Raw genomic sequence first — 8,499 nt, forward strand, 5'->3', positions numbered from 1 at the left:
GGCTTTTTTCTTGGTTTGGTTTTGTGTTTCGTTTTGTTTTGTTTTGGTATCCAGCTCTTCACAGCCTGACTCATGCTTTTATCTGCTTTGAAACTTTTTCCTTAGTCTAAATTATTCTTCTTCCTCTACTGAGAGATTCCTTATTCTTGTCTTGACACAGCTCGGTCTTTAAGTATATGCTGAACCTTTTGAACGTCACTTAATCTTTGCATTTTCTGATTCCAACAATGCATTTTTATCTGCTTGTTTGTTTGGTGAATTGTACTAATCTGTTGGTAATTGTTTTTGTTTTTGTTTTCTTCTCCAGCTACATATATATACACACACACACACACACACACACACACACACACATATATGTATATATATTTGGTTACTTTCTTCTTCAAGGGTTTATAAGGGAAGCATTTAGCCTGATGGCATGAGTTTTCTCAAAGCTCATCTTGACTGGTCACCTAAGTGGTGTCCAATTTTTATTAAAACTTGACCTTTGATAAATGTCATTCTTGAACAACAAAATGGAAAGTACACATAAAACATTTCTGCTTCATACTGAGGCATGATGATTATCTAAGGGGAAACCTGTATACTATTTGTTAAGTTGCAAGTAGAACTAGCCACTTTTTCCATTGAACACTATATTCACTTGAAAGAAAAATTGACAAATTGTACAGACTTAGGTATTTGGCCAACAATTTTTTGAAAATAAACAAAGTAAGCCTGTCATTTCAAGGGAAACAACGGACAGTATTTTTTGCCAATAATAAAATACAAGTTGTCAAAAGAATATTAGAATTTGGAAAAAATTGTATTTGTCACCATGAGCTGGACAGCTTCCCAATACTTAAAGCCTTTCCTGATTAAATCAGTTGTCTTATTAACAGACATAATATTTTTATATTTTATGAGATATGTCAACATTTGGAAGATATGAATAACTCAGTAAACCAATATTTTTCAAGTGACCAATATATGATGTTACAAAATCATGCATAGATAAAAGATCTTTTAAGGTGAAAGGTAGACCAATGAACTTAAATGGAACAGAGTATGAAACTTTTATTGATGTGATATCAGATTCCACATTGAAACTACCCTTTAATAAACAATTGTCAAGTTTTAGTGTAGTAACAAAGAACACCTACATTTATCTAAAAAGGCTGTTAATATACCTCTCCCTTTTCCAACTACATATTTGTGTAAGACAGAATTTTCTTAATATATCTGAATTATAGCAGTATACTGCAAGACAATGAATGCAGCAGATATAAGAATCCAGCTACCTTCTATTAAGTCAGACCTTTTAAAAATTTACAAATCTATGAAATAATGCCAGTCTACTCACTAATTTATAGGGGGATAGTTGGAAATTTGGCAATTTTTCATTAAAATCTGTTATTTATATTTAATATTAGAAATTTATAATAAATAAATCATTATAGTATTAATTATTATCATACATACAATAATGAAAAAATACTATTTTTAAAATTTCTCCATTTTAATTTCTGATATAGTAAATACCAATAGGTATAACCTACAAGAACAGTAGCAATTTAGGGTCCTCAATAATTTTTAAGAATGCAAAGGGGTCGTGACACCAAAAACTTTGAGAACTGCTGCTTTAGAGTTTTCAACCATATTTTTCCTGTTCGCTGCATTTTTCACTCTTTCTGTCCTTCGGTATCTTATGACAGCAGTTTTCTACTTTCCTGAAGATGAGCGTGTTCATCCACACTTTCCTTCAGTGCTGTCATTGGTTGTTCCTCATTCTTCTAATGTGACTTGGGATTGAATGGCTTCTGATTCATCTGCTAGTGGCTGAGCATCTTGGTGATGCTCATCCTGGACATTTAGGTTCCTCTTTCCTCCATTCTTTTACTGACAAGTCTATCTTAACCTCAACAAGGAACCCTCCATGTTTTTTTTATTATTTGCCTTCAGGCTCAGCGTTTCTGAAACGTTGGTCTCAAGGCTGGCCCTTCTCAAAAAGAATTCCAGCCCTGGCCAGTTTGGCTCAGCGGTTGGAGCATCGGCCTGTGGACCAGAGAGTCCTGGGTTTGGTTCGGTTCCCGCTAGGGGTATGTACCAAAAAACAAAAAAGGACTCCAGTGTTTCATAACCTCTCTTAATATTCCTAAGCTCCAAAATTTTACTTTTAAAAACTTTAGGGCAGAATAAAGTATGCCAAGCTCTTTCTCTCTGCATTTAAAAGTTGGCTTTATCTACAAGAAAGCCTATGTCACCATCTCCCAGGTAGCACATGGCATCATCAAGAGCTGGATCGGGACCCACACCTACAGTCAGGGCCCTCAGCCCGCACAGCATCTCCAGGATGGCCTGGGGTAACGCTCTGTAGCCATCACCAGGCCCTCTATGGTACCGGTGGTTCCCAGAACAGCCTCAGGTTGTCAGTGCCCTACCGGCTACAACAGACTACTGGGGCCCCATAGAATTCTCCACTCAGAACATAAGCCAACACGTGCAGTGAGGCCTGTCTGACCAACTGCAGCAAGGCCAGTACCACCAAGTTTTCTCAGATGGGCATCGTTGGATCTTGGCCTGGGCTGTGTGGCAGCAATGGATCCAAGTTGGAAATACGGCAACTTCGAAAGATATTACCAGGCGACTGAAGTTAATCAAAAACATCCAGATATTAGCCAGTCTATGAAAATGGTAGCAGCAGCAAAATAGGCTTAAGCTGCGAGGGAGCTGCAGTGTATGGAACAGGATCTTTGGCTTTGTATGAAGAGGCTGAGGTGCCTACAGACGAGAGGAAACACTTGCTTATTGCTGTGTCCTCAGATAGAGGGCTTTGCCGTGCTCTCCATTCTTCATTTGCTAAACAGATGAAAAGTGAGGTGGCTATGTTCACAACAGCTGGGGGAGAAGTTATTGGAATTGTTAATAAAATTAGGGGTATACTTCATAAAACTGACTCTGACCAGTTTCTGGTGACATTCAAAGAAGTGGGAAGAAAACCCTACTTTCAGAGATGCATGCCATTGCCCTAAAATTATTAAACTCTGGCTATGAATTTGATGAAGAATCTATCATCTTTCATTGATTCAAGTCTGTCATCTCCTACAAGACAGAAGAAAAGCCCATCTTTTCTCTCTCTTTTTCTTTAAATCCTCACTCAAGAATATTTTTCCATTTATCTTCAGATAGAGTGGGAGGGAGAGAGAGAAAGAGACACATCAACTGGTTGCCTCCCACATGACCCCACCAGGGCTGGGGACCAAACTGCAACCAAGGTACATGCCCTTGACTGGAATCAAACCTGTGACTCTTTGGTCTTCAGGCCAACACTCTAATGGCTGAGCCAAACTGTCCAGGGCCATCTTTTCTCTTAATACCATTGAAGGTGCTGAGAGCATGAGTCTCTGTGATGACACTGATGCTGACATGCTGCAGAATTACCAGGAATACAGTCTGGCCAACTTCAACTGCTATTCTCTGAAGGAATACACCATGAGTGAGCAAATGCCAGGATGACGGCCATGGACAACGTGAGCAGGAATGCTTCTGAGACGATCGACAAATTGACTTTGACCTTCGACTGCACGGACCAAGCTGTCATCACAAAGGAGTTGATTGAAATCATTTCTGGTGCTGCAGCTCTGGATAAATGAAAATCGAGTTTCATCCTCAGACAAGAGGTAAAGAAGGGAAATTCAGCCAGCTGACTTTGTTTTTATGTGTTGTTGTTAATCCTCACCAAAGGATATTTTTCCCATTGAATTTTAGAGACAGTGGAGAGAAGGGGGGGAGGGAGAGAGAAACATCAATGTGAGAGAGACACAGATCACTTGCCTCCAGCACATGCCTTCACTGGGGCCAGGGATTGAACTTGCCACCCAGGTGCGTGCCCTTGATGGGGAATCAAACCTGTCACCCTTGTGTGCAGGCCAACACTGTAACCACTGAGCCAAACAGGTCAGGGCTGATTTTGTTTTTAGCTTACTGCTGTCCTGATCAGAAGAAATGATTGGTCCATTGCTTAAATTACTGAAGACAGCAAGATATTTGTAAACTATCTTACAATAAGAAAAACAAAAACAAAAAATAAGCCAGTGCCTGGCAACAAGAACAGACCAGCAGTGAAAGGGATACAGAGAGGGTAAGGGAACGAAATGACAGAACAGAGTTTTTCCACATTCTCTACAGCGTGGCCCATGGAGAAATCATTGTCCCTGGGGAAAATGGTAGCTTCCTCATGGCTGAGGGCACAGAGTCCTCCTGGCAGCTGGGAGGGCTGACTGCCACCCCTTCCGGGACTGCTGAGCAACAGGAAGCACTGCTGTAAAGGGCCCTCCTGCCCCTGTCCCGAGCCAACACGCCTATGCGTTTCTCATGACCCTACAGGAATGGTCCTGCCTGAAAAGTGCCAGAGATTTTGGTCAGCATGAGACTGTCCATATGTGTAGGTATCAGTTGGAAATAAAAAAGGCCTTCTAAGAATTTCCTTTAGCTAAGACCAGTAAAATAATGTTAACCCACCTATGAAAAATTTAGTAAACTTTCAGTCTGATTGTATTTAACCTTCCCCCAGTCTCTGTGCTCTTGTCGTCATATAATTACTACTACATAATAGACTTTCTTACTGTTTTAAATGGTGAATACTCTTTGAAGGAACATATGTGTGTAAAGATATAAATATACACATTATATACATTATTTCTGGGCAGAAATCTGCCATTACTCTATAAATAATAAATCTTTTTCTTCAGGATAATTTTACACGTTCTCTTCATTTTTTTTCCCTACAGTTGACTATGTTTGTCTATGGTTTATTTTGAATTTATACAGCTTGGGGTTCAAGATTCTTGGAACTATGGGTTGTTATATTTTGTCAATTTGGGGAAATTGAAGGTCATTATCTCTTCAAATACTTCTTCCGCTCCACTATCACTTTCCTCTCTTTCTAAGACTCCTATTATACTTATATTAGACCATTTGATAGTCTCCAGAAGGTCTCAGATGTTCTTTTTGGTTTTTCATTTTTATTTTCCCTTTTTTTTCAGATTGTATAATCTCTAATAACTTGTCTGCATGTTCATTGATTCTTTCCTGCCATTAGGTCAATCTATTCAACAATTAAAATAAATTTTGATAGATATTTTTCAGTTCTAGCATTTCCATTTGATTCCTTTTACATTTTCCTCTCTTTTTTGCTGAAACTATACATTTGTTTACACATATTACCCATCTTTTCCACTAGATTCTTGAACCTATTTATAAGAGCTAATTATAAGTTCCTGTCTGTTCATTTCAACCTGTGTGTCATATGTGGGTCAATTCCTTTGACTGTTTTTTCCCTGGTTTATAGGTCAATTTTCCCTACTTTGCCTCATGGCTTGACTTTTATTTTATTTTATTGTATGCAAAGAAACAATAGAGACTGAAATAATATTTAATAAAGTAATAAAATAATATTTACCCTTGAAAAGAGTAAATTCCTGTGTCAGGCTGTTAGCGTAAGGGGGGCGATGGTGGGAAAAGGGGACAGGAGTGAGTGGATTCAATCTGTGGTGGAGCTGAGTTGGAGCCTTGTTGGCAGCTCGTTTAGTGAGATTCAGCTCAAATGCTTCGAGGGAAGGATCAGGGCTTTGCCTTCAGCATGTCTTGGAACCTGAACACAGTGAGACTCCAGAGACCTCTCTGCTTTGCGCCTCTGTTCAGCTGCCAACTTTTGGGGTTACTGAAGAGTTCTATTTGCTCAGGCACAAATTATTTTTATGTTGCTTTTAAAAATCGGAAATTATTTAAATGCCCAACAAGAAGAATGGTTATATAAGTTATGGGAAAACCAATGTCATACTTGCATGCCCTGATTTATAAAGTCATCCTGAGGAAGAGGCAAATACTTAACATATAATGTTATTAAAAAAACAGAACATTAAGGTAGATTTAATAAAAATTATGTTGAAAACTATTTATTCAAGGACAAGTACTAGAAAGAAGCCCTCAAAAGTGAAATGTTTGAGCCACTGATGTGGCAAGATCATGAGCAGTTTTGTCTTAATTTTTTGTTGTAATTTCCATTAATAAAGCCAATCATATGGAGTACATAGTAAAGAGTAAACTTTAAACAGATCTAAAACAACAATTTCTTAGTCTATGAAAGATAACCCAGAGCAGAAAGGGGCCAAACAGCCTCTTCTTCCCTAAGGCCCAAACAAAAAGAAACCAGTTTAAAATAGAGCAAGAGGATTGATGAGGAGCAAGGAAGAAAGAGCCTTTGGATGTCAAGAGAGTTAGAAAAGGGGAATCAACTTAGAGAAACTCACATGTGAAACTGTCCAGTCCTGCCCATAGTTTCTTCATCTATTGACAGTGATGTGGGCCGACATCTCAGAGTAAACCATCCTCCTTCCCATCACTATTATTATGGACTGGAATTTGTTACCAAGAAATGCTGTGAAATTTTCCCCCTAGAGACCATTTATAATTAGATACGGACAACCACCTGTCTAAAATAATTCTGGTTCCATCCTGCCTAGAGGCAGGGAATTGAACTAAACGACCCCCAAAGGTCCTTGTAAACCCTGTGACTTTGGATTCCTATGCTGATAATGTTGAGAAAGCCTCATTATCCAGCCTCTTACTAATCCTTTACTGTGTATTCTCTGTTTAAATATTTTTTTCACATTGGAAAGGGAAACTTCTTCCTACAAGCAGTCCCTTTGCTTCTCTCCCTGACATGGGGCTGAAACTTCAGTATCGCAAATATCACTGGGGCATATTTCTTAGTGGCTGCTGAGTATTCTTTCCTTTTCCTGCTGCGTGTCACTGTGCCTGGAGAATTCACTTAGCCCGAAAGGACAGTAGGCTGCAGAGGGGAGAAAGAGCAGGCCGAGGGAGCTGGGTCAGGGGTTTGGGAAGGGCAGAATTTATAGAAAGTCAGCAGCAGACATAAAACACGTCTTTGAATTAAAAATTAAAAATCTGGTAAGCTGTGTTTGTGTGTACACGTGTTTAAAGTGCTTTAGGACACAAAACTCTACACCACCCAACCAAAGCTATTATTTGACCTCAACAACTAAAAATGGTAATGGTGCCACACAGTGTTTCATGAGAAATCATCCCTGGCTGCTAGAAAGGAGGGGGAGGAACATGTAATGGGGAGATTTATACACATCCACCCAGAATGGAAAATGAGTGACCTAAACAGTATCCAAACACACTCGTATTTTGTCCCTGAATTTCTCCTCTCTCTAATTTGTCAGTGATCACTTCTGGGTGTGCTCTGTGAAGACCGCCTCTTGCCCGCCTTTGGAAAGTGAGTTTTAGCTAGGGAAGACACAAGGGCAGGAATTATTGAAAGCCCTGTTTCTGATCAGCATTAACAATTCATGGAACTCATTTCTAGTTCCACCTAAGGCACTGGGAAGGACACCTGACATGCAGTAAGGGCTTGTTCAAAGTGTCTCCTAATCTGCTTTGAAATGCACAGTGGACTGGGGCCAACTCAAGGTCAACACCCTGTCCTCATTTAGTGAGGCTGTTCCCTGGCAGAGGAAGTAAAAAACCAAGACGGTCTGCAAACCCTTGGAAGACTTTGGGCCAGCCCCTGAAGGGTGTTTTGAAATGCAAACTTCCAGAGCTGAGGGTTTGGAAACTTGTTTTCTATTCAGGGCTACTGACTCTTTAAGGGGAAAAAAAAATAATCACCAAAAGTAATCAAGATGGATCAAAGGCTAAACTCACACAATTTAAATGTTCAGAACAGGGAATTCTAAACAGTGTTCATTAGGTAGACCTGATTTGGGAGAATGTATTTCAGTTTTAGATGAGGGCCAGATAAGGAGGCCTTTTAAGCCACCAGACTTCATGCAGGTGAAACGTGCATTCTACAGTCTGCCCAGCCTCGTGCAACACTCTTCCGGCTTCTGCGTTGCCAGACCCTCCTGGCTTCCTCCTGCCTCCCAACATGCCGCTCCTCGGGGTTGTCAGTTCTTCCTCCTCCTCTCAAACTCAAACGTTGGCTCCAAAGGCTTGGTCCTTCTCTCTGATGTACTTTCTACCTCTACAATCTCACCCACACCCTAGTTCCTCACCATCTCTATTCAGATGACCATACATGTGACCTCATCCAGACCTTTCTTCAGAGTCCCAGGCCCACCAGTCCAGCTGCGGGTGGACAGAGCCCCTTGAATGTCTCACAGGCGTCTGCAACTCAATGTGTTGTTAACTGACCTCCACCCCTTCCTCCAACTCTTTTTTCCTCCAATGTCCTTTCTTTCCCAATGAGTGCTGATCCATTTGCTCAATTTCAAAAGTCAGAACTCGTGGAGTCAGGCTTGAAACCTCCCTCTGCCATATCTCACATCGAATCCAGCTCCAAATCCTAAGTGTCTGTCCTCTTTCCTCCCACGTCCAAGCTGCCAGCATCTCTCTGTTTTATTGACCAGTTTCTCTGCATCCGTTTTGCCCCCTCCAGTTCATTCTGTACACATCAGCCGGGAGGATGCTCTGGGGGGATGTTTCTGCAGG

General features: G+C 40.5%; 1 pseudogene; it reads left to right on the forward strand.

The window, feature by feature from the left end:
• The first annotated feature begins 2,566 nt into the window (after positions 1 to 2,566).
• On the forward strand, positions 2,567 to 3,635 carry LOC118632953 (annotated as a pseudogene).
• Positions 3,636 to 8,499: the final 4,864 nt, after the last annotated feature.

This window comes from Molossus molossus, unplaced genomic scaffold (assembly GCF_014108415.1).
Source record: "Molossus molossus isolate mMolMol1 unplaced genomic scaffold, mMolMol1.p scaffold_m16_p_18, whole genome shotgun sequence".
NCBI lineage: Eukaryota > Metazoa > Chordata > Mammalia > Chiroptera > Molossidae > Molossus > Molossus molossus.